The 27,731-nt window shown below is 38.4% G+C and overlaps 1 non-coding gene across 1 annotated transcript; it reads left to right on the forward strand.

The window, feature by feature from the left end:
• The first annotated feature begins 4,772 nt into the window (after positions 1-4,772).
• LOC141615837 (small nucleolar RNA R71) lies at positions 4,773-4,879 on the forward strand. The gene has a single exon (XR_012530231.1). It is a non-coding gene; the product is annotated as a small nucleolar RNA R71 (small nucleolar RNA).
• Positions 4,880-27,731: the final 22,852 nt, after the last annotated feature.

Here is a 27,731-nt window from a genome sequence, read left to right on the forward strand (position 1 = left end):
GTACATAATAGCAGTCATATAATGACAACTCAAATCCGCTAGGAAGCTGGATCACATATGTCCCCTTGGAGATGACAGCTACTCTTGCTCCATTCCCAACACGCAGGTCCACCTCACCCTTTACGAGGGGTTCGATGTTTCGGAGCCCCTGCACATGATTACACAGATGAGAACCACAACCAGTATCAAGTACCCAAGTTCCGTAACTTGCGTGGTTAATCTCAATCATATGAATAAAAGTAGAAGAGAGAGAAGACATACCAACAGGTTTAACACGACCTGCCTTTAAGTCCTCATGATAAACAGGACATGTGCGTCTCCAATGCCCAGTCTTGTGGCAATGATGGCATTCCATGTTTTCACTCTTGCTCTTTGTCATGCCTGATGAGTTGCTCGACTCACCAGGTCCACTCTTACCTGAACCCGACTTCTTGAACTTCGCCTTACCTACTGTTAGGTTTGCCGGAGCTTTGCCCTTACCTTTCCCTTTGTTTGACACAACGAGAACATCCTGTTTCGAGCTCCCACTGCACTTCATGTCCTTCTCGGTCTGTACGAGAAGGGAGTGCAGTTCATGGGGAGTTTTCTTCAAATCATTCATATAGTAATTCGCTCTAAATTGCGAAAAACCATCGTGGAGTGAGTGAAGCATGCGGTCGATAACGATGTTCTCGCTGATGTTACGCTTAAAGGTCTCCGACTTCTCGACATTCTCAATCATGCCGAGAATGTGTGGGCTAACCGGTTGGCCCTTCCGAGTCTCGTATCAAAGAAGCGAGTGGTATGCTCATAGGTCACGATTCTCGGTGCTTTCGAGAATTCTTTAGTGAGCGTGGTGAAAATCTTGTTTGCACCATGGGCTATGAAGCGTTTCTGCAAATTGGATTCCATTGCAAAAATGAGTACGTTTTTAATCGCACCCGCTTCCATACAGAAATCGTTAAACTTGGCGATTTCGGTAGCTCTAGCCGTGGGACCTGGGTTTGCCGGGAGGGGCTCTAACAGATATTTGAGCTTCCCGTCGGCGGTGGCGGCATTCCGTAATGCCGCCTCCCGGTCCCGCGAAGTTGGATCCATCATTCTTCGATCGAGTAGACGATTCATCTGATTCATGAAGATCCGAAGCCAGGACTCACGGTCCAATGTGGCACTTGGCATTGGGTTATCACTTGAACCAGCCATTTGTTGTTTAGCAGTTTAAAATCGTGATCTACACTGAAAAGGAAGAAAAACAAAACGAAATAAGCAACTCATCGAGGTGATTTAAGTCTATTTTAAAATTCATTTTAAACATGTAGACTCTCGCACTTGCATAATTGATCTCCCTCAAGAATGATACAAGTGATCCCAAGACTCAACTTCGTAAATTGATAAGCCAACTTTTTTAGCTAATTCTTCCCTAAGAACTCTTGGTCGATAGATTTCCGTAAATCCTATCTATAGTCCACCATGATCACGGGATCGTTTAGTGACCATAGTGTTGAGATAAAATAGGTCAATCGGTTCCAACTTACCCGACGTAGAAGGGGTCATATTATGCCTATCGACGAAGAAGGGACTCATTGGAGTTTGACCTATAAAGACTGTTCTCAATTTTAGTTTAAACGAGGAAGATCCCATCAACAAAATTATAATTCATTTTAAGTGAACGAATAACTAGCGTCTGTCGTGAATGAATTTATTTGGATGATGGCTTTAAAAACGTGTGACATGAGAATGTCAATGAAAACTAACTCGTGACCTCTATATGTGGCAGTTTTCATGCAATAATTAGGTGGTTTGGTTTTTAGGCGGAAAATGATGCATATTATCGTAACGATAAATAAATAAAGGAATGCAATACGTAAATAAAAATTTCCTAGTGTGGCCTATCCTAGTAAAAGAACATAATACAACTTTGGAATCCACCGTTGGACCCGAAAAGCTTGTCTTGATGTTCCATCTTGATCCAAGTAGCGGGAGTGAGCATCTGGTCTCCATCTTTGGTCTTCTCAAAATTACAATTTAAAATTACAAAATATAAACCTATTTACATTCTAATTAAAAACTGTAATTACAAGTGAAAAAAACCAAAACGGAGATACGAGATCTCAAAATACAACCAAGACCGTGTTCCATCATTACGGTAACACGTTCTACTAAGGCCACACTAAGTTACAACTGATTGTAAAAAAAAAATACGTAATAAAAGACATTCACGGCATTCAAGATAAACGATAAATAAAAATGCATCAACTAAAAACAAATTCATTCGAGACATAATTCCGTAATTATGTTAAATTTATCCAAACCACCTTTTAATGATTAAAATTCGTGTGATAAAACCGCTTCTATCATTTAATTTTAATCCATTACAATCCGTTACTTTAAATACGCTTTAAAATAACTTAATGGTACATGTGTGAACCGTTTCACAATCATAGCGAGTGTACTATATCCGTATAAAGTACATATTGAAGCCAAAAGAAAATTTAAATCAAAAGAAACAAATTTTCAAAGCTGTCAAAACAGAAATCCTTCGATCCAGGGACATAAGTGCTCGATCGAGGGACAAAAGGGCTCGATCGACTGAATTGCAAGTCGATCGAGAGGTGTGCTAATCAGGAGGTACTCGATCGACTAAACTGGAGGTCGATCGAGGACTTATATCAGCAAATCTACTCGATCGAGTACGAGGACAACTCGATCGAGCAGCAGGGTTTAGAAAGGGGTCGATCGAGTACAACAGGGACTCGATCGATCAAAAACAAGACAAAAACAGCACTCGATCGAGTAGAAATACGCTCGATCGAATGCAAACATGGCTGAAACTTCAAAACCCTCGTGAAAACATTTTGCCGAGACAAAATCAATTGCAATTTTGATCAAAAACGCATCAAAACAAATTTAACAATTGACAAAAACTTGACATGTTGCTATAATCTCCGTATAAAATAACATGTAAAAACAACATGAAAATTGAAACAAAACAGCCGTGTAAATCATGAAACGGCATGGTTTTCGAAACAAAACAACAACAAGAGCAACCGTGTAAACAGGACACGGTTCCCAATGCAACCAAAACCGCAGCAACAACAAAAAAAAAAATTTCTGCCGTGACAAAAAATGGCTGCTGCCGCACGGATTTTTTAGACAAAACAAAAAACGTTTCAAGATAGTTTTATGAAAAACACATGAAAAATTCACGTGGCCTCTCTCTGATACCACTTGTGGGTTAATATCCGTATACTACCCTTCGAATTAAGGATTATAACGTAAAATTTACATGTGATTATAGTCATAAAACGAAAAACATGATGAAACGATAAAGATATAGAAATAACCTTCGGTCCTAGTGCAAAAGGCAATGAGAGATCAAGTTAGATCCCCTCCTAATCGTTGCACCCAAGATGTCCGAGTAATGCCCTTGTGCTAGAGAGAATCCCCAAATTGCCTTGCAATATCGAGGGGATAGTTTTGTGAGTTTGTGTTGGATGAGAGATCCGAGTTTCGAGAGGCACAATTCCCAAAACCCTAGTTTTCATGCAAATGAAAATGATTAGGTTAGAAGGGAGGAGGAGCTCCCCTTTTGTGCCCTCTCATTCGGCAATACCGAGTGGGTCAAGGGGAAGTGGGCTTCCACTTCCTCTTAACTTTAACTCGTGGTCCGGTCCATAGCTTACTAAGTGTATACGACGCGGTTTCATTATAAACTGTTATCGGTTATCGGAATTTAAGGCATCAACTAATAATACGGGTTAGTTGAATTATTAATACATGTCCGACAAAACAGTATTGTATAATTATATTCAATACACATTTAATTTAAATATAAAACGCTTATATTTAATTTTACGAATTAACTGGTTAATTCGCCTTTAGCCCATGATATTTAATCCGTATTAAATATAACATCTCAACATCACATTTTGACTAATTATTAGTCAAATAACTCAGACTAACTGGTTAGTCAAAGTTGGCATCTACATGACTGTATTTTCATACCGTCACATCACTCAAGACGTATCCTATAGGTGTGACTTTTAGGGACCAGTTGATCACCGCCATCTGTATGACAATAACGTCAAACTTATCTAGCAAGCCAACCGTTATTGATAAACGTGGATCAACTGATAATAATACCAAAGTATGCCCTTTGATCCTTTTAGAGGTTTATAAGTCCTTGCACTAACTGTTAAGGACACTAACCCCAACACCTTAAACCGTGGTGAACCGAAATTCCTAGCTACCTTTTATTATTTACTTAAACTTCATTTAATTTTCGGTAGTTAGTATAGAATCAAGCAACCAAAACACCCCCCTATTTGTTACTTCTAGACTGAAATATAGAACAACTGAAATTCCCTTCCTTCCTGCGGATCGACCCTGACTGCCACTAGCTTCTGTTAGTAGTATTTAGGTTATAAATATTATTTTTGGTACTAAACGACGGTATCAAGGATGATGCCACCATAGCATTAACATGTTGTTCGGGTGATTTGGAAGCTTTATCAAGCTTAGCCATGGCCTTCTCAAACTTCAAATTGATGGTGTTGATATGAGCACTTAGTTGAGCACCCAATTGAGTGATGGAATCTACCTCATGCTTTCCTCCTCTTGTGGCCTTTCGAGGGCTACTGTATTGGGAATTATGAACCGCCATATCTTTGATTTTGGCCCATGTTTGATTGTCATCAACTTCGGTAAACATCCCATTGGATCCCATATTAAGAACATTGCGGGAGTCTTCATATAGGTCGTTCCAAAATTGTTGCAAAAGGAACCGCTCACTAAGTCCATGGTGTGGACAAGAATGACAAGTGTCCTTAAATCTCTCCCATGCTTGATATAATGATTCTTCATCCCTTTGTTTGAACCCAGTGATTTGGGCTCTTAACATATTAGTCTTCTCCGGAGGGTAGAATTTCTTGTAGAAGGCAGGTGCTAACTTCTTCCATGAATCCATATCAGGGTAGCCTTTTCTAGGCTCTTTAACCATTGCTTTGCGGTACCGATCAAATAAAAAGGAAACAATACCCATCGGATTTGGCCTTGAGTAACTCCGGTTTGAGAAATTGCATCACAATAGTCACAAAAAGTCTCCATATGTGAATGGGGGTCTTCACTAGGCATCCCTCCAAATTGACTTCTGTCAACTAATTGTATGAATGCGGATTTGGTAATGAAATTACCGGTTAAATGTGGTGGTGTAAGAGTATCGTTTGGTAGGTTCTCCTCGGTTGGTACGGAATGTGATGAAAATTTAGGCATTGTAGGTTGATTTTGTGGTGGGTTTTGAATTGGGTTATCCAGTCCTTCTCTTGCAAAAGAGTTGACAAACTCTTCTATTGTTGGTTAAGGTCCTTTCAATCTCGAAATCAATAGGCAATAAATTACCTTGTGATCTCCTAGTCATGCAAAATATCAAACAACTCGAAAACAATTAGAACAACCTTGAGGAGATTGACTTCCCCAAGGTAAAGAAAGACACAACTAAAAATAATTAACGAAAATCAAATCAATTGAACACCATCCCTGGCAACGGAGCCATTTTTGGCGTGGTTTAAACTCGGCGTCAAAAGCTACCAACCCAAAACAATATTTATAACTTCACAAACTACTCTTAGTAAAGAGGTAAGTAAAGGTCGGATCCCAAGGGAAGGGTATTGATGTAGGATTTTCAATTGCATGTAGCTATGTCTTAGGATGTCACAAATTGGGTTTGAGATGAGATGTGGTCTAAACTAATCAACAAGATGAATGTAAATTAAGTAAAGAAAATAAAGGGGTTGTAAACAATTGATTAAAAGCACTAGGGTGTCATGGGTTCATAGGGGATTCATGGAAATAGATTATACAAACATGTTCTCAAATAGATGCAAGCACTTATTGTTGTGATGAGATTGAGTTAGTGTATATCTTACAATCCCTAGGAGAATTTAGGTCCCAGAGCCGAGTCGTCTAGACTGTACAACACCTATAAGTCGACTTAGTCTCCCCTTTTCAACTTTATGCATGGTCTATTGAGGCTTGAGTTGGTTTATGTCTACAAGCCTCATTGAAAAGATAGGAGATGGGTAAAAAAAGCAAGGATTCATAGGCTCGCATTTCATCAAACATAACATGTGTATAGGTTGAAATCACAACAAGCAAGCAAATTAATTATGAAATATATTAGATTAAGCATAGATCAATTCCCATGTTTTTTTTCCCTAGTTCCCCATTAACCTTAGCTAAAGGACTACTCAGTCATGATCAAGTTTGGTATGCTAATAAGGTTGTCAATCATACTAACAAAGCAAAACATGATGAATAAATGATGTAATTAATAATAATTAAACAAGGGTAAGAAGAAATTATACCTATGGAGATGATCCAAATAATAAAGCAAAGAATAATAGAAGTACTTGATGAATGATGGAAGGTTGTCAATCCTCCAAATAAACCTCAATAATCTTCTAATTACCCAAATAAAACTAAGAACAATTGAGAGAATTAAGTAAAGATTAAGATGTGATTAATATTGAAATGTGTATTATAACTAGATTAAGACTAAATTAAGAGAGGATTAAGATGATATTAAGAATTGATTAAAACTTGATTATGAATGGATGATAATCTAGGTAGTACAATGGGGTATTTATACTAAAATTAAGTATAAGGATTAAGGTTACTAAGGGCTTAAATGACTATTAAGACCCTAAGAGAAGATTGGGGAAATGAAACTCCCGAGGGACATGCGCGGATCATGCTTGCAACTCCCACCAGGATCTGCTCGTCCTCACCTGAAGCACGGGCTATCCTGTAAGAAGATCCGCTCGAGCTGGCAGTCGGGACGTTCGGATTGTGCTTTGGTACGCTCGGATCATGCTCAGGGACGCTCGGATCATTGCTCTGATCCGCTCGTCCTGAGCACGGGCCGCTCGGATAGTGGCATAGGATTATTCTCTTGTTTGGCTCCTTAACAATCCGCGGGGATTGTGTTGGGGATGCAAGTATCTTTTCATCATTGCCCATTTTACTCTATTTATTTGCCTAGGCCTCTAGTATCGGTCTCCTCTTCGATTCTTGGTCATTAGACGCAATCCATTTAGCTCCATTTCGCTTCATAAATGCAAGGTTAGCAATCCTCTCCTACCAAGGACACAAAACCTCAAAGAATATGCAAAATGGGAAACTAAAGATAAGAAATGACGCTAATATATGCTAGAAAGCATGGGAACGAGGTTAATTCAGGGACTAAATGTGCTCAAATATGAGTCACATCGGGCTTACATAAGATATGGGAAAGTGAGGCGACGGGAAGAGAAAAGGCAAAACATTTTGGAAATGTGAGGCTAATAGTCAAGCTAGCAACCTAACAAACCAAGTGACAACATCCAATTCCTAATCCATCTCAAAATTTTAACAAAGTGCCCTTGAATTGGCACAACAACTAACTCAGCTAAACAAACTCCTCATAAGATATAAATAAAGCATAGGAGTGAAACCGTCTATAATCAAACTTTTTCCTTTTTTTTTCTTTCACGGTTTTCTTTCTTTTTCCTCTGTTTTCTCTTTTTTTTTTTCATTTTCAACTTCATTTTTTCAACACATACTCCTTCCTTCTTTCATAAATTACCAACTCCATAAATAATACAAAACGAGCCAAACTCGGATCAATAGACAGAATACCCCATAAACACACTAACCTAGCTTGACAGGCAGGCTAAATTTGGGTGTAGTAGAGGATCAAATGGATAATTTGGCTAAAGTGGACTTAAATGGGTAAAAATGAAAGAAAGGGGAATTGTAAGCGCCTCCCTGCATGTGACACCAACCACAAACCCGAATGTATGTAGGCAAAAAGTAATTGAATTTCATAAACGTGCAAATTGAGAAAACATGTTATGCAAGGAGTATACTAATCACAATCCTACATGAACTGGTCATAAATGACACCAGTTATAAGGCTCTAATATCTTAGAAATTATAAGTAGTTTGCCAAAATTATCACGTTAAGTCTATTTGATCAGTGTATTTTTAACATTAACTCGTAGATTATGCAAATGACAAGGCTAATAAGATATCAATTTGTTGCAAGGATTAAATTAAATGACAAATTATAGACAATATCATCATTGAAATCTACCATTCCGACTCAACCTAAATGATAAATGAATTTTTGAAATTTTTGAAATTTTCTAATTTTTTTGATTTTTTGATTTTCTGAAAATAAGAGACAATGCATACAAAAATTAAACGTGATAATGGAAATGCAATAAAAATAGTATGCAGACACAGATATGGATGCATATGCCCTCCCCAAACCAAACTGTACAATGCCCCCATTGTACCCAAAAATAGGGAAAGGAAATGCAAACTGAAAACAAGAGTGAAGTTCAGAAAACTTACAAGAATCACGCGAAGTAGGGACCTCCGCAAACCAGCCAGCAGCATGGGAGGTCGCTAACAGCTCCATAACGTCGTCACTGGAAGCGAATCAAAGCAAGCGAACTCGATCGAGTGGATATAATACTCGATCGAGTACAATGAGCCGTGAAAGTGTTCGATCGAGAGGATCAGGCACTCGATCGAGTGAAAAGAGTGCTCGATCGAGAGGTACCTGCAGACCACAAATGGCGACCAAAAACTAAGTCTAAATTGTTCACAGTTTATGGTCTGGAAACCAATAAAACACACAACAAAACTGAAATGTTCGGAAATCAACTGAAAAGTTCTAAACTCCGGGTTGCCTCCCGACAGCGCTGGTTTTAGATAGGTCCCAGCTCGACCTTCTTCTCTTCATCCACCAACAAAAATTATTGGCCCACAACAAGGCTTCTGACTAAATGCAGTCCCTTCAGCATCCATGACTTTCACCTTCGGTCTCCACAGCAAAGCATTGGAAGAACAACGACTCTTTACAGCATCGACAATGTCGCGTCTTCTCTCGGCCTTATCCCACGCCTTCCTCTTATGTGGGATGCAATCTTCAAATCCCCCTCTCGGGTCTTCTAACCTTTCAAGACCTATATAAGAAGAAACAAGACGATATTCCTCCAACTTGCTCCCAAACTGGGGCGGAGGCGTCAAATCAACATCAGTATATGATTTAACGGAAGGAATAAAAGGAATCCCATTGAGTGCAATAGAAGGAATAGCATTACCTCCAATTTGAAAGGAATGGTCTTCAATTACCTTCTTATCGTCATCCGGAATAGGCGTGAATGACGAGTCAACATTGTTCATAGCCAAATCACTTGATCGAGAATGAATAGTGCTCAATCGAGTGATTTCTTCACCAAAACTACTCGATCGAACACTTGCATTAGTTCGATCGAGGTATTCCTCGTACAAACTGTTCGATCGAATGGTATAATCTGTTCGATCGAACACTTACTTCTCATATAAGTCATTCGATCGAACATTGTAGGCTGTTCGATCGAATTTTTGTTGCTGTTCAGTGCAGAAGTTTCCGTATGATGCTTCATTCTCAGCTAAATCTTTGAGATCCGAGTCATACAAGCTTGTGCATAAAAGCTAATGAATTCAAGTGATGTTTCGACGGGATCGGCCATCCCACTCGGTGTTCCTTTTCCATTTTCTTCTAATACTTCGACTTATCCAGAAAAATTGTCGGCCTACGAATGTGTTTTCGATCCTTTCGGTGATGCCAGAAGTCGTATCATCATCATCAATAGGCAAATCAGGTCCTTTATAGGAAAGACAGCTTTCGGTACAGATAGCATGTACCATCTCTGATTGCCTGGAGTCCAACTCGGCAGCTAATTGAGCTATTTGAGATTCAAATAGCTTGAGGTGAGCCTCTCTAGATTTCTCATTTTCTTACACTTGAAGTGCAAGTGCCTTCACCAAAGACTTCAACTCATCAATTTCTTCATTCTTTTTAACGGGAGGAGGGGTTTGTTGTTGCGGTGACCAGATAAATTGAGGCTTTTGGTAGCCTCGCTGCTGAAACGGATGTGGCGGCACATATGCCTAGGATTGACTAGCTTGTCTATGCTGCCTAAACGCATAGACTTCGTCATTCTCTGCCAAACAAATAACAGCATTATTCCCCGCAGCACCACATCTCTCATAGTAGACCACCTGCTGCGCCATAGGATGGAACATAGGTGGAAGATCAAAGGTACTCAAGCCTTCCCTTATAGATCTTTCTCTTAGAGACTTTTCTAGGTAGGACCTGTAGGGCCTATCAAAATAACACTAAAGGAAAAAAATAAGAACTGCCTCAAGGAATAAATTCCTTGAGGCTAAAGACAGACCAAAATAAAACAAGCAGATAAAATAGTTGCCTCCCCGGGAACAGCGTCAAAATTTGATACGGCTGTCGCAACCCTATCAAAAATAAAACCAACAGGCTCTAACTAATGCAGCAGAGGCAAGTCGAGTATCGTATCCACAGGGAGGCGGTCACTATCTACTTGTTATTCAGTCTGTCTACGGTCACACAATAAGGGGTTTGAGTGGTTTTTACTAAACCAATAAACTGAAATTAAATAGCAAGGATTAAAATAAGAGATTAATCAGATAGAGAGAAATATGCCAGGATGTCGGTTCACCATGATATTACACAATTCAGCTAAAGGTAGGCCAGTCGGTCTGATGTGAGAAGGGTAAAGGAAAGGTCCTCTCAGTCGGCTATCCGCCCTAAAATACTACTAACTTAGCTTTCACCCTCATTAGAGTAGTCTATTGTCCATAACAGGTCTATTCATTCCAATCTCTCGATCTAGGTCTGAATTTAACCGGATTAATTGATTTAGTTGCATGCATTCAACCTAACAATTACAGTTATATTACTATCAAACAATTCTCATAACAAAACCTCCTAGATCGATTAAAGCATCATCATTTTACTACCATGATTCCCTTAATCCTAGCATAGAGAATTAGCTACGCATAATAATGAATAAATCAAATAAGAGAGATAAAGCAAGAACCAACATGGTAAAGATATATAAGCAAAAGAGAAATAACATAAAAGAGAAAAAAGAAATTACAAAAGTTGAGATCCGGAGATGAATGAAGCCAAGCAACGTTCAATAGTAGAAAAGCTGAGATAAGAGATGAATAATACAGTATGAAGAAATGTATTTAACCTAATTAATCTCTCCTTTATATAGGAAAGATATTTTATTTCACCTAAGTACGATAATAGGATAATAAGTAAATCAGCTCTCGCGGAAAATATCACGTCAGATAGTAAGTTACTCGATCGAGAACTTTCATATCACTCGATCGAACAAATCCAAGCTAAAAACTCTCGATCGAGTACTTTTGTTACTCGATCAAAGACCTCCAATTAAGCACCTCTCGATCGAGTAGATTAGGTCTTCGATCAAGCAATGTTCAACGCGTAATTCCTACTTTGCACACTGAACTTCAAACAGCCGCCATTTCTTCGTTACTTGGGTAAACAGAAAGTTTTTGGCAACGTTGGAAAGCTAACAGGACAAGCTTTCATCTAAAATTTGAATCACTTGATTATTAGTTGTAGAACTCGAGATATGGCTCTTCAAAATAGGCACTAGCAATATGAAGCTCTTCCTTTGTCCGCTAAGCTTCCTTACTTTTATGCGCATCTCAAAATAGTAGTCTCCAAGCTCCGACTCAATTCATCTCCTAAATGCATACATAGGAACATGTTTTAGGCTTGATTACGCTCATCTCCGGTTCATACATGCAAATAATACAAGAGAAGCCAAAATAGACAATTCGGAGGACATTTGTAGCTAAACACTACTAAATATGCATAGGAATGCGTGCAAATGAAATAAAAAATGCCTATATAAAATGCACGCATCAATTGGACAACAAAGGCTTAACCTTTGTTGTTATGGATTAATTGTTTTTTAAATATGTGAAAATTTCGCCTTAAAACTTCGTCTTAAATTTTTTTAATTTTATACAAGTCATGCCCAAATTTTTAATTTCCTTGAGTAACATTTGGTTTAATTGCCTTATATGTGACACCCCCATACTCAAAGTGCCTTACCAGGACCACTCAGGTATAGAACTGTCACCATCTCGGTTTTCCGAGGCAATGATATTCAAATGACAATAACGAAACATTATTTAAGTAGTGTAAAGTTTAAAGTGAATTACATGTCCAAATCGAACTGATAAAGTACGATACAAGTTCTCCAAAAACCAAATGTTTAAAATAACTAAATAACAATGTCTGACAACAGCGGATGACTCTTCTAACTGCAAGTGATGACTCATCCCAGCTAGCCCATAAGCACCATATCAAACCTGCTCAACAACTGCTCACCATCCCCGAATGGATCACCACAGTTTTACAAAACAAATACGGGATCCCACCTAAGCCCCGCTCATCTCCGTCGAGCGATAAACCCAAATCCATTAATGTGCACATCCCTTCTATGGCGGGTTCCACAGTAGGCCAATATTAGGCGTGAAGCCACTCCCGCAAGTGACTCCACTCAGCCAGGGACGCACCCCGAAGAACACAGACATATACAATCAACAACAACCAACAATGATAAAATCCACAACCGTCACAATACCAACACGATACTTTAACAACAATCACAATCAACACCAAACCACATTATGTGACTAATACTGAGTAGGGAGAACCCTACCTGGAACAACAATCACAGAATCAAACGATTTAGCAGCTGTCTCAAAACCTCTTTTCTACAAACCCTCCTCCTACACATACATTTATACAAATACTACCTTAATCATGCAATCATAAAAAACCCCCAAATCCCCAAATCTACCCAATTAGGGTTTTAACCAAACTCAATGAAACTATATAAAAATCATACTAGGAGCTTACCCATAATACGACGGTCTCAACGGCGTAAAAAACTTAACGATCCGATGACTCTAGCCATTAGGATTTGCCAACAACGCGACGAGAGAGAACTACGTAACTTCTTTTTCTTTTTAAAGGTTTAGAAAGGTGAAAAGTGATTAAAGAAAATGACGGAATCATTTTATATTAATCTCGCGTTATTAGCAAAACCCATCAAAACAAACCCGTAAAACACACTTACTCGATCGAGAAAGGCACTTACTCGATCAAGTGCCCCCTACTCGATCGAGTACCCAACTTACTCGATCGAGTACCCTACACGCAGACTACTGTTTTGCGTCAAAAACTACTTACTCAACAGAGTATGCCCCACTTGATGGAGTACCCATAGACTCATAAAACCGTAGTATTATAGTCTTCCCTCCTTAAAAAGAACTTCGTCCCCGAAGTTCAACCCATACATAAAAACAAACCTACCAGCACGATTAAGACACAACAACGCAACTAAGAACTCAAAACAAAACCTCACCTTATAAAACATGAACTCTTAACACCAACTCTACCATCTACGCCTACCTTCACAACATGTCTCACGATATCGTATAAACTACATTATATCTCTCACGACACCAACTCCATACACTACCAACACAAACGCTACTAGCTCTGTAACATATCATCCACTATAAAATCCAATATCAAGATACTCATAACATCAAACAGAATGTTACATTCTACCACCCTTAAAAGGAACTTCGTCCTCGAAGTTTACTAACACTCATAACATCATCATCATCCAACTGTCAACACTATTGAAATATTCTCCCATTCCTAAACATCGAACTACTACAGGCACGGGCATGACCTTTAATAAATTCAATCAGAACAAATATCCGTCCTTTATGCTACACCAACACTCTACTTCCAATTATACTACCATATGCACAACCATCAAAATATCTTTTATCGCATCCTACTCCTCATACGATAAATGTTACGTCCTCCTAACTCACTAATACTAAATCCTAGCTATATCTTCTCATTATCCCCATCACCACCGCATGTCAAAGATAACCACCTATAATCTAAACACTCGCCATGCATATATCTAAGACTCTCTTACTTTAACAATTCTCATACTTCAATTCACTTGTCACACCACCTAACCTATACCTCAAAATCTTTAGCTTAACGAAAACTTTAATTATTCCCTATTACTGCCAAAACGACATAATCCTCTATACTTGCACCTATCTCCATACTCATAACTCACGATCCACAATTATTACATACACTCACACTAGATCCTCAAGTTCTTTTCTTTCATTACCGCAAAACTCATACATAACTTAACATGACACTAATTACCAACACCCTACACTCACTGTCTCAACGAAAAATTATGAACCACCTGCAGCTTTCAGATCATTACCACACATGTGCTACGAATCACTTGCCATGACTATGTGCATCAATGCCTGATGAGAGTGTCGTTGGGGCTCTCAATCAAACACATTTATAATACTCAACATACAACTAGTTAGCGGTAAGTCGAGGTCGATCCATGGGACGGTGGTTACTCAAATTATTCAATCTAATTATGGTTATGCTTGGGGTTGTCACAATTATAATGGGTTGATGATTCTAATCTAATAAAAGCAATAAACAAGCAACAAAAGGAAAGATGTAAACAATTGATTAAAAATGCTAGGATATCATGGGGTCATAGGGGAATCATGGGAATTGATCATACAAACATGTTCTCAAATTATAAGCAAGCAATTATTGTTGTGATGGATTGAGTTGGGTTATATCTTACAATCCTAGGAAAGTTTGGGTCCCGGAGCCGAATCGATTAGATTGTACAACACCTACAAGTCGACTTAGTCTTCCCTACTCAACAACATGCATGGTCTAATGAGACTCGAGTTGGTTTATGTCTTACAAGTCTCATTGAAAAGATAAGAGATGGTAGTAAATGCAAGGATTCATAGGCTTAGCATTTCATCAAACATAACATGTGCATGAGTTGAGATCAAAACAAGCAAGCAAATAAACCATGAAAGCATATTAATTTAAGCATGAATCATTCCCCATGTTGGTTTCCCCTAATTACCCATTAATCCTAGCTAAGTAACTACTCACTAATGATCAAGTTTAACATGTTAATAAGGTCGTCAATCATACTAACAAAGCCAAACATGATGAACAAGTAAGAAAGATTAACAATAATTAAAACAAGGATTAAGAGAATTATACCTATGGAGATTCCAAAATAATAATGCAAAGAATAATAGAAGAAATTGATGATTGATGGAAGGTTGTCAATCTCCCAATAATAACCCAATAATCTTCAATTACCCAATAATAAACTTGAATAATAAACTTGAACAATAATTAAGGAGAGATTAATGTGTAATTTGTGTGGAAAGATTGAGATTAATCTATTCTAATCTACTCCTAATCTAATCTAAGAGGAATTTCTAATCTAATAAAACTTGATGGTTTGATTATTACAAATGGGGTATTTATAGTGAAAATTAGGGAGGATGCATTAGGGTTAACTAAGGGCTAAACTAGTAATTACACTTTTTAAGTTGAGCAAGGAGACTCCGGTATTTTCTGAGAGAAGGGCTTCTCTCACGGAGCTTGAAGAACGCGAAAATCACTGGAAAGGAATCCGAGCGGATTAGCCTCGGGACGGGCGGATTGTAGCAGGGGAATCCGAGCGGATTGTAGGGCAAGACGCTCGGATTGTAGTGGGAGAATCCGAGCGGATTCTGAGCAATCCGAGCGGATTGTAGGGCAATCCGAGCGTCTTCAGCGCGGGACGCGCGGATTCTTGTACAGCTTCTTTGTTTGAGCTCGGATTGTAAAACGGGCGTCATTTTCTCATCCGGACTCCTATTGGAGTGATTCAAAAGCCTAGATCGCTTGTTTTTTCGACGCCGTTCCATCTAGCATGTTTTCAGAGCCAAAGGAGCAACCCTTGGTTTGCGTTTCGAGCGATTTCTTCATGCAATGCCTTCCTTGCTTTTCCTCCTTGCTTTAAACCTTATGACCCTTCTTTATACTCTTTATTCCTACATCATTGGTCATCATTCTTGCCTCCTCTTCATACTAGTCCATCTAATATCATCAATAAGCTTCCAAATATGCACGAAAGACGGGAATTTCCGCCTTATTATCTCCTTTTCTACAAAACATATGAAATTCGATAGAAAAGCAAATAGGAAGGTTTTGACGGATAAAATGGCCATGAAATGCTATAATAGTATGCAAAATAGGCTCAATTAGGGGACTAAATGTGCGCTAATTATGGTCACATCAAATATCCCCAAACCGAACCTTTACTCGTCCCGAGTAAAGAGGTGACAAAAACTAGACCTTTATTTAAACTAACCTAATAACATAACCGATATGAGACAATTAGCGGGTCTCACTCCGCCCCTTCAACTCACAACAAGACAACCATGAGGTAGGATGCCTTCTTGCAAGGCAAGGTGGGTCTTGCCAAAATGGCGACACATCCAAACATTAAGCACACAAAAATCACATAATGGATGCATCTACAAAAAGAATAGCCACTTTCCTCATCTAAGTGGCGGAAATTATCTACAAGGGAAGCAATTTAAGGGTACACAATCCTTCATAGATTCAATTTGTTCAAACTACTAAGCCTAGAAGGATACCAATAAATCACCTCCAAAAGGTGTCAAGCTAGGGTACCTTTGTCCTCAATTGTTAAATGCTTTTGTCAAGAGTAGACTCCCTATGGTGTTAGAAACACTGGAGGATCGCGGAATTCCCCCTCTTGCCTAGACAAGAAGAAGGGTCGTCCCCTCTCTACCATGCACAAAAATGGATACGATGGATAAAGGGATCAATAGATATTTGAGTTTCACTTTTGGGAGTTTGCTTTTGTTTTTTGTTTTCCCCCCAATTTCTTGTGGCATATAACATTTGAGAATACTTTCTTTGCCATTTCTTTTTGATTTTTGGCATTTCAATACTTGACAACTTTTTTGCATTTCTTTTTGAACATTTTCAAAGTCACCCCAATTAGTAACGAGGGTGCCTTGTATTTGAAGATTTTAGGAGTTCTAATTTTGCTCCTTTTTTTCATTTGATGCATTTTTGCAAACTTTCTTTCATTTTTCATTTCATTGAACTCAAATTGATTTCTTTTTGTGCCCATTCCCTTTGATGACAAAAATGTGGTAGAACATGGATGAATGATGGTTGCATGGTTTCAAGGGTCACCTTGGAATAAACGGTAGCCAAGGAGTTATCACACCACAAGGTACTCTTGACTAGGCCTTAATCCATGGGTCAAAGGATACTAGCATGACACATCCTAGGGTGTTTTACAAGCATTCTAACAAGCAAAGTCTTAAGAACAAAAAGCATCTACTAGGGCCTATATACACTTGTCAAGCTTCCCAAATAGACGGTTTCACAAAATTTTTCTAAACATGCAAACTACATGCCATGATGCAACTAACATTTATACATCCTAATGCAAATGATTCTACCAACTAATATGACAAATAAACTAAATGCAAGTCCTAAATTCACATTGTTATACCACATCAATCAAAATAAAGCCACATAGTCATTAACATAAAGAGGAAAAAGGAGATTGGAAAGATCATACCATGCGGTCTTCAATATCCTCATGTCTCGGATGTGTCGTAGTCAATCAATGTGAACAAGGATAGACAAACATAATATATACAATAATATATATAAGACTACACTATAAAGGAAATGAACATGTTTTTAGATTTTTCAATTTTTCAAATTTTTATGGGTTTTTGTTTTATGAAATTAAAAGACATATTTTTGTGATTTTTTGAAATTTTTCAATTTTTATGCGTTTTGGAATATAAATTCCCATCCCCCACTTTATTTTGGACATTGTCCTCAATGCACATGTAGGAGTAGGAATAAAAAAGAAAATACATGTTTTTGAATTTTTTGACTTTTTTGAAATAAAGTACAAATGCAATATGATATGAATGAATGCATGCTCTAACTAAATGCAATTCTATATGACATATATAACAAATGAATGCAAACTAAACTATATTATATGATGCATGCTAATGCTTAAGTCACTTATGATCAAACCTCCCCAAACCGATTTAAACATTATTTCTAGTGTAGAAATGAATAGGTTTGGCCATTAGTGACTATGCATGAATTCTAGTCTATATGCAAATAACTACATGAATCATGTGAGATATATTACAATGCAAACTATACTAAATGCAAATATACAAACTAATGGTTATTGAGGAACTCCATTAAACTAAAGATTATTAACAATTTCATGGAAAATCATCACTAGCACTCAAAGCACGTAGAAGTCGGTCAAATTCTTGGGAGTGAGAAATAAATAGGCATGGATAACAACACAAGATTATGCAATGAAATAATGCCCAAGTAAAAGACCGAACAAGCATGTCAAGAACATTATGACAAAAATTATAAGAGAAATGATGGATGGAAGGAACATGAAATGGGTAGTTGGTTGGCAATTCACTCAACTCATCCTCCAAATAGTCAAAATCACCACATTCAATGCAAGTACTCTCATTATCATCCAAGGTGATCTTAAGGGTGTCTATTTGGGGTTCCCAAATGTCCTCATCATATTCCTCATCCCAACAAGGTCCATTATCAAAGGGGTTGTCGTAACAAGGCTCACCAAGTTCAACACAATTGTCTCCCTCAAATATGTCATCCTCAAAGGGTGAGTTTTCTTTCAAGCTCACATCCATATCATTCTCACTTTGCCCATAATCATCAAATTCCATGGAGGTTGATTTCATTGAAACACAAGAAGAGTAGGATGACGGCATCCAAGCATTAGTTTCACAATCAAGAATGTACTCCTCCTCATCATCACTCTCCTCATCTAGCACTCCATCTTCCCAAGGTGGGGTAATTTTGTGGACAAAGTGGGTTGACTCAAGGTTATAGGAAGGTTTCTCATCCTCACAAATCTCATTTTCATCATAGTTTTCCTCAATGAATTTTTGAAATGTGGCTTTTATCACTTCAATACCTTCCTTGGCATTCTCAAAGATGTCATGTATAGTTTGCTTAAGACAATGGGTGGTCATGAACTCAACAAATTCCCAAAATTCCTCACAACTCATCTCACATATCCTACCACCACTCAAGTGAAATGCCAAGTTGCGGGTTTCAAGGTTCATGCCATTATAAACAACACAACATGCTTCATAATTTGAAAGAGTAAAACCATGATGCCAAGCATGAGTCATATAATCTTCAAATCTAGCAATGTACTTATCAAAAGACTCATTTTCATATTGCCAAAAATTGAATGTAGACATGTTGAGCATGTGAAATAGAACAAGTACAGTAAAACTCAAGAAAAAGAAGCACAACTAAAACTAGACAAAAGAACAATTCAAATAAACAACACCGTCCCCGGCAACGGCGCCATTTTGATGAGAGTGTCGTTGGGGCTCTCAATCAAACACATTTATAATACTCAACATACAACTAGTTAGCGGTAAGTCGAGGTCGATCCATGGGACGGTGGTTACTCAAATTATTCAATCTAATTATGGTTATGCTTGGGGTTGTCACAATTATAATGGGTTGATGATTCTAATCTAATAAAAGCAATAAACAAGCAACAAAAGGAAAGATGTAAACAATTGATTAAAAATGCTAGGATATCATGGGGTCATAGGGGAATCATGGGAATTGATCATACAAACATGTTCTCAAATTATAAGCAAGCAATTATTGTTGTGATGGATTGAGTTGGGTTATATCTTACAATCCTAGGAAAGTTTGGGTCCCGGAGCCGAATCGATTAGATTGTACAACACCTACAAGTCGACTTAGTCTTCCCTACTCAACAACATGCATGGTCTAATGAGACTCGAGTTGGTTTATGTCTTACAAGTCTCATTGAAAAGATAAGAGATGGTAGTAAATGCAAGGATTCATAGGCTTAGCATTTCATCAAACATAACATGTGCATGAGTTGAGATCAAAACAAGCAAGCAAATAAACCATGAAAGCATATTAATTTAAGCATGAATCATTCCCCATGTTGGTTTCCCCTAATTACCCATTAATCCTAGCTAAGTAACTACTCACTAATGATCAAGTTTAACATGTTAATAAGGTCGTCAATCATACTAACAAAGCCAAACATGATGAACAAGTAAGAAAGATTAACAATAATTAAAACAAGGATTAAGAGAATTATACCTATGGAGATTCCAAAATAATAATGCAAAGAATAATAGAAGAAATTGATGATTGATGGAAGGTTGTCAATCTCCCAATAATAACCCAATAATCTTCAATTACCCAATAATAAACTTGAATAATAAACTTGAACAATAATTAAGGAGAGATTAATGTGTAATTTGTGTGGAAAGATTGAGATTAATCTATTCTAATCTAATCTAAGAGGAATTTCTAATCTAATAAAACTTGATGGTTTGATTATTACAAATGGGGTATTTATAGTGAAAATTAGGGAGGATGCATTAGGGTTAACTAAGGGCTAAACTAGTAATTACACTTTTTAAGTTGAGCAAGGAGACTCCGGTATTTTCTGAGAGAAGGGCTTCTCTCACGGAGCTTGAAGAACGCGAAAATCACTGGAAAGGAATCCGAGCGGATTAGCCTCGGGACGGGCGGATTGTAGCAGGGGAATCCGAGCGGATTGTAGGGCAAGACGCTCGGATTGTAGTGGGAGAATCCGAGCGGATTCAGAGCAATCCGAGCGGATTGTAGGGCAATCCGAGCGTCTTCAGCGCGGGACGCGCGGATTCTTGTACAGCTTCTTTGTTTGAGCTCGGATTGTAAAACGGACGTCATTTTCTCATCCGGACTCCTATTGGAGTGATTCAAAAGCCTAGATCGCTTGTTTTTTCGACGCCGTTCCATCTAGCATATTTTCAGAGCCAAAGGAGCAACCCTTGGTTTGCGTTTCGAGCGATTTCTTCATGCAATGCCTTCCTTGCTTTTCCTCCTTGCTTTAAACCTTATGACCCTTCTTTATACTCTTTATTCCTACATCATTGGTCATCATTCTTGCCTCCTCTTCATACTAGTCCATCTAATATCATCAATAAGCTTCCAAATATGCACGAAAGACGGGAATTTCCGCCTTATTATCTCCTTTTCTACAAAACATATGAAATTCGATAGAAAAGCAAATAGGAAGGTTTTGACGGATAAAATGGCCATGAAATGCTATAATAGTATGCAAAATAGGCTCAATTAGGGGACTAAATGTGCGCTAATTATGGTCACATCAATGCCTCATCTACAACAAAATCAAATGTACTGTAACAACTTCTGACAACTGTGTCCCATCAACAGAATATCACTATACCATGACAACAACGAAAACATATACAACTCTCTTTCATATCATACTCTACCCTCATTCCCAAACTGAAAATGGTAAGAAACATCAACAAACAAAACAACAGTCTACATGTTCAACCAAAACTCACAAGGAACGGCAGCAAACAAAACAACAATCTATGTTTAACTGGTATGTACTTTCAAAAACCCGTATCATAATCATCTCGTCTACTCCACCACAACCGGTGACGGCATCGCAACACCGCCACCAACAGCCACACCGCAGTGCGAAAATACCCGCATCACAACACTAAGTACCGTGCCCGGATCATCACCCGAGGCACTAAAACCACACCGATAGACATCGCAACATACACAATCCCATAAACACTAACTCAGAAATAACTTCTCGGACAAGAAAACTTACTCAAATCCACTTTAGTAAATCACACCGCAACATATTATATGAATAAACGGATAAGCACCTCGTGAACATCATCCCTACCATTTCACGGAATACACATGTATTATAAATACACATACAATTATAACTAACCATGCCAGATCAATCAAACTATTACCACATTTTTTTAAATATCATTCAATTAGGTTATCGTACTCAACATATAGAAAATTCAGATAACAACTTTATAATTAACACACCATACTACTTATTGTGAGGTTAAAACCTCACACAAACATTTATACACATCATAGACCCGTAATCAAATCCAACTAGTCAATCCTGATCACGTAAGTTACCATCTGATAAAGGTTACCTCTCGCCTGAGCTTAACTCGTATGCCCCTCATAACACATTCTTCCATTCGCATAACCAGCACCTTCTGTCATACATAACCATACAGCTAACACTTATTACGAGAAACCGCCTCCTAAGACTACGTCTTATACTTCCTCACAACCATACATATCAATTCGGTCTCTACAAAATCAACCTCTTTAGAATTGCCATCTTTCCTATTTATCATCACCCTTAACCACTTGTGACAACACCTCCACACTACCACCGTTCGTACATCAAACTTCTTACACTCATCTCTAAACATCACAGTTTCTTTCCTATCTTTGGTTATCATCCCAAATAACGTACATCAAATACATCAATAAAAATCACCTCAACACTATTTCCAATTCCATCCTTAATTGTATCGTCACCCGACTCATCATCAAGATCTCATATCGTGCAAATTCTTTACCCAACTTTTATTTTACTTAATTCCTCGAAACTCATGATTATCATGTCGTCCTAGAACTCCTATATAACTGTTCACTCAAATCCTCATGATAATATCATACATCTCGACGATTCCTTACTTTTATATCACATAACTCCGGTGAACATTTTCCTAGTTTTACTCCCCTCATTCTTTTCTTTTTACACTCGACAAAAGCAATTAACCATTTAACTTCTTATTACTTCTACCTAACTCTTTAGTGCTCCTGTTACCTTCTCATTGCTCCAAAACTCACATCTCATTATTTCATGTCGATATCATCTCACTCTTTCTTACCATAGATATTCTCTTATTATGCTATCACTCACCCTTGCCACTAATCCATCCATGGAATCAACGTTTACTTGTTCAAACAATTGCATCTCCCTTTTTACATCTCTAGAAATCAAAATTCATTTTATACCGTTAATTCCCTAAGGAAATCACACATTAGTTTCACCTCTTAATAACACAAATTCCCAAACTCACTCACTAAGTACAAATCCACGTCGCGACATGTCTCCATTAAGTTCACTATATACCACTCTTCTCAATTCCTCTAAAACGACCTTTCACTACATATATTCTTAACCCAGACGATTCTTAGCCATCTCCCTCCATAATTCCTTACACATCTCAAGTTGCCACCATCCACATCCTTTCTTTCAATCTTTTCATTCTCACGTTCCTTAGACTCACATCATCCCTTGCCCATATTTACTTACTTTTACATTACTCAACACAAAATCATATCACTCATCTCTTCTCACAAAAAATGCTCCATGCCTTAATAAGCCTTACACATCCTTCTTTTCTTTTCGACTGCCTATCACAACCGCATATAACTCATGTCCTCCCCACCGAACTCACACTCACCACAAGTGCCACTCTTTACATCATAAGATTGGGTAACTTATGCATCAGGACTAATACATACGTAAAACAATGCATAACGAAGCAAAATAACACATTTGAATCAAACATAATATCCAACGAAGTCAAAAGATAAGCATATGACCCAAAACAGGGGTCACTAAATCGAGTACAGGCCACTCGATCGAGTAAGTGACTTACTCGATCGAGTAGGTGAAGGTCAGAAGCACGTAAAACAAATTACCAGGACTACTCGATCGAGTACCAAGAGGTGCACTCGATCGAGTGAGGGCCACTCGATCGAGTATCCTACGCATTTCTCAGCACTGTCCAGTTTTCGTAAAATGGTAATAACTCACTCGTTTCTTGGTCGTTTTGGGTGTGTGACCTATCGTTAGAATCGTAAAAGAACAAGCTATTACCTACAATTGGAACCACATTAAAATCATTTATGCATCTTAAGTTATAACAGTTTAAAGACAACTTTGTTGTAATCAGACGACATAACTATTTGATTTTTTCTTTCAAACAACTTAAACATCAACAAGGTGAACAAAAGCGACTCGATACTTGTAAAACCACTATCCCCAACCACATGTTACTACCTACCAAAAGCCAGACATTGACATCTATCATGCTTATATAACATTCAACTTATCAATCATGTACTACCACATACTTTAACTTTATAACTTTTCGTAAAATAAAACATACTCATACATTACAAATCCTAATTCCATGTTACTATATATTACAAATCCACTTTGTCACCTAAACGTATATTCATAATCACGAAATTCATATTCTCATGCAATTGCTAATTCATCTTTTCCAATCAATTCACCTAGGTCAATCACATTCTCCATCTACCAAGTGCATATGATACCACAGTAGACAATTATATGAACTTATTATATAACTTTACGCAAACAAAATAATGTAAAATCATATCAAATCCCCTAATCACATGTTACTAGTATAGACATATTATACATCATTCATCCTGCAACATCATTATTCATCATATATTATCATATATGAAATACTTCCTTTTTCCACCACATCATTAATCATTCTCATGTACTATTCCAACAATTCAAAACAACATTGTAAACCAACTATCATGCAATTCATGTATTCAATCAACGACAAATATAATCATATCATCATTATCCTTCACTACACATCTCACATCCTCCACATGCATGCATCCATTGATTCATACAACATCTTAGTATATAGATACACAACGCACAAGGTAAACACATAGTGATCCTAACTCATATCCCATGTGACCGGTTCAAAATTGTACGACGAGTTCACGACTTTAGGACATCTCCCAAGCCTTTGCATTAGCTCCTACAACTTCTACCCCGGGTTCATTTTAATTTGACTCCATATGTTCATTAGGTTCATTGGTTACAGGTTTCAGGATCGTCGTTCTGATACCATTTTGTGACACCTCCATACTCCAAGTGCCTTACCAGGACCACTCAGGTATAGAACTAACACCATCTCGGTTTCCCGAGGCAATGATATTCAAATGACAATAACGAAACATTATTTAAGTAGTATAAAGTTTAAAGTGAATTACATGTCCAAACCAAACTGATAAAGTACGATACAAGTTCTCCAAAAACCAAATGTTTAAAATAACTAAATAACAATGTCTGACAACAGCGGAAGACTCTTCTAACTGCAAGTGATGACTTATCCCAGCTAGCCCATAAGCACCATATCAAACCTACTCAACAACTGCTCACCGTCCCCGAATGGATCACCACAGTTTTACAAAACAAAGACGGGGTCAGTACTAATCACACAACACAATCATAACAAGACAAGAATCAAACAGCTCAGTCGTCACATCAACCCGAACTCCATCACCAACTCCTCAATACTGACAATACACTAAAGTGTTTAGCCCTGCCAGAGTATCCATCGCAACAGGTTACTCTTCGCCGTCAGTGGGGGACCGCAACCGTTCCCACCTTAGCCCCGCTCATCTCCGTCGAGCGATAAACCCAAATCCATTAATGTGCACATCCCTTCTGTGGCGGGTTCCATAGAAGGCGAATAATGGGCGTGAAACCACTCCCGCAAGTGACTTCACTCAGCCAGGGACGCACCCCGAAGAACATAGACAGATACAATCAACAACAACCAACAATGATAAAATCCACAACCGTCACAATACCAACACGATACTTTAACAACAATCACAATCAACACCAAACCACATTATGTGACTAATACTAAGTAGGGAGAACCCTACCTGAAACAGCAATCACAGAATCAGACGATTTAGCAGCTGTCTTAAAACCTCTCTTCTACAAACCCTTCTCCTACACATACATTTATACAAATACTACCTTAATCATGCAATCATAAAAAAACCCTAAATCCCCAAATATACCCAATTAGGGTTTTAATCGAACTCCATGAAAATATATAAAAATCATACTAGGAGCTTACCCACAATACGACGGTCTCAACGGCGTAAAAAACTTAACGATCCGATGACTCTAGCCATTAGGATTTGCCAACAACGCGACGAGAGAGAACTACGTAACTTCTTTTTCTTTTTAAAGGTTAAGAAAGGTGAAAAGTGATTAAAGAAAATGACGGAAGCCTTTTATATTAATCTCGTGTTATTAGCAAAACCCATCAAAACAAACCCGTAAAACACACTTACTCGATCGAGTAAGGCACTTACTCGATCAAGTGCCCCCTACTCGATCGAGTACCCAACTTACTCGATCGAGTACCCTACAGGCAGACTACTGTTTTGCGTCAAAAACTACTTACTCGACAGAGTAAGCCATACTCGATAGAGTACCCGTAGACTCACTAAACCGTAGTATTACATTATAAGACTACCCTTTTAATTGGTAATGTGGTTTGTGATCTCAAAATGAAATTTTTCCATCTTAAAAATTTGGGTGAAACTCTTGAAAACTTCATAAGTATCCATGAATAATTTGGATTTTGTCTTGAAAATGATTTGAGAAGTGTCGACAAACTAGGAATTTGATGGTTATTACTACATTATGAGGTAAATAGAGAAAGTTCCATCTTAAAAATGTAAGTGAATTTCTCAAAATTTATCACTCACTATGTCAAAAACATCATTTTGATGCTCACTACTTGGTCAAGTATTAAGTTTAGGAATTGGGGGAGAATTTCATCCACTTTCAAAGTTAGTCACAAGTCTCATCTTTTCTTCTATGTCTTCTGTGTGATTTCTCTTGTACCATGTCAAGGAACACGAGGAACACCCGTGGAAGAAACAACCGACAACCCCAAACCGAACCGAAGGTACCACCCCCCTTTACCCACCTAGGATACCCGGGGTTAGAATTTGAGAGTGAACCCTATAGGAATACCTTCTTAGCCCTCACCGAGAGACGTATGAACGCCAGTAGGTGTGTGTCCGAGAGTGCCTTAGAAGCCTTGGGGATAGAGGTGCAAGTGCATGACATCTTTAGCGTACTTGGAATGGAGGGATTGTATAACTTAGCGAAGATAAGCTACCGCACCCTTACCTTAGAAATTTTGATCTCCTTCCTCTACAATCCAAAAGACCACACCATGAGCTTTCTACTCAAGAACACCTCCTTTCACCAATCTAGTGATGTCTTTGCGGAGCGGCTAGGTGTACGAAAAAGAACCACCCTTACTCTTGATAAGGTGAGGAAGGAAATGAAAGCCACAAAATACATCAACCTTTACACGGGTAACCGCAATACCGACGTTAGTGCCATGAAAATAAATGATGTAGAACACCCCGTTTTGAAAAATTTTCTTCGCCTAATAACCAACCTCCTTTAAGGGAGAAAGGACCCTAGTAAACTCAACTCCTCAAAACTACTACTTCTAAGCTCCTGCCTCAATTCTTACTATGAGAGGCATTTTTACTTTAGCCACGTGTCTATGGTATGCTTAGCATTTGAGAGGATAACCAAGTCCGACAAGTGCTCCTTTGATTGTGGGGCCCTGGTGACCAGACTAGCTAAGAACGTCTTGAGTTATGAACCGGGGGTTATTGACAGACCCATGAGTACGGAGGTGCCATACTTCGACATTGCCTACATGAAAAGCATGTTTTGAGTTGTGGATAGGAAAGACAAAAAAGGGTACTCATGGAGGGTGAACACGGACTTAAACATTAAGCTTACCGCAAACGGGAGATTGCTCGAAACCTCCCACCCACCCGAGCTAGCACCACCTTGTCCTCCGGCCCGATCCTACCTCATTCCCGAAAATCTTGCTTACACTCTTGATGATGAAGCGGTACGAGGGGAACCAACCCCACAACTTCTTTCTGATCCTCCTAGGACTTCCCCACATACTCCGTCATCCTCCTATGTGCCCATGCCCTCGCCGCCCTTTGACCGCCCTAGACACTCCACTTACGACCCGTCCTCTTATTTCATGCACGAACCTTCACCACACCATGACCCTCCCCGACACTCCAT

This window comes from Silene latifolia, chromosome 11, assembly GCF_048544455.1.
Source record: "Silene latifolia isolate original U9 population chromosome 11, ASM4854445v1, whole genome shotgun sequence".
In the NCBI taxonomy this organism is placed as follows: Eukaryota; Viridiplantae; Streptophyta; class Magnoliopsida; order Caryophyllales; family Caryophyllaceae; genus Silene; species Silene latifolia.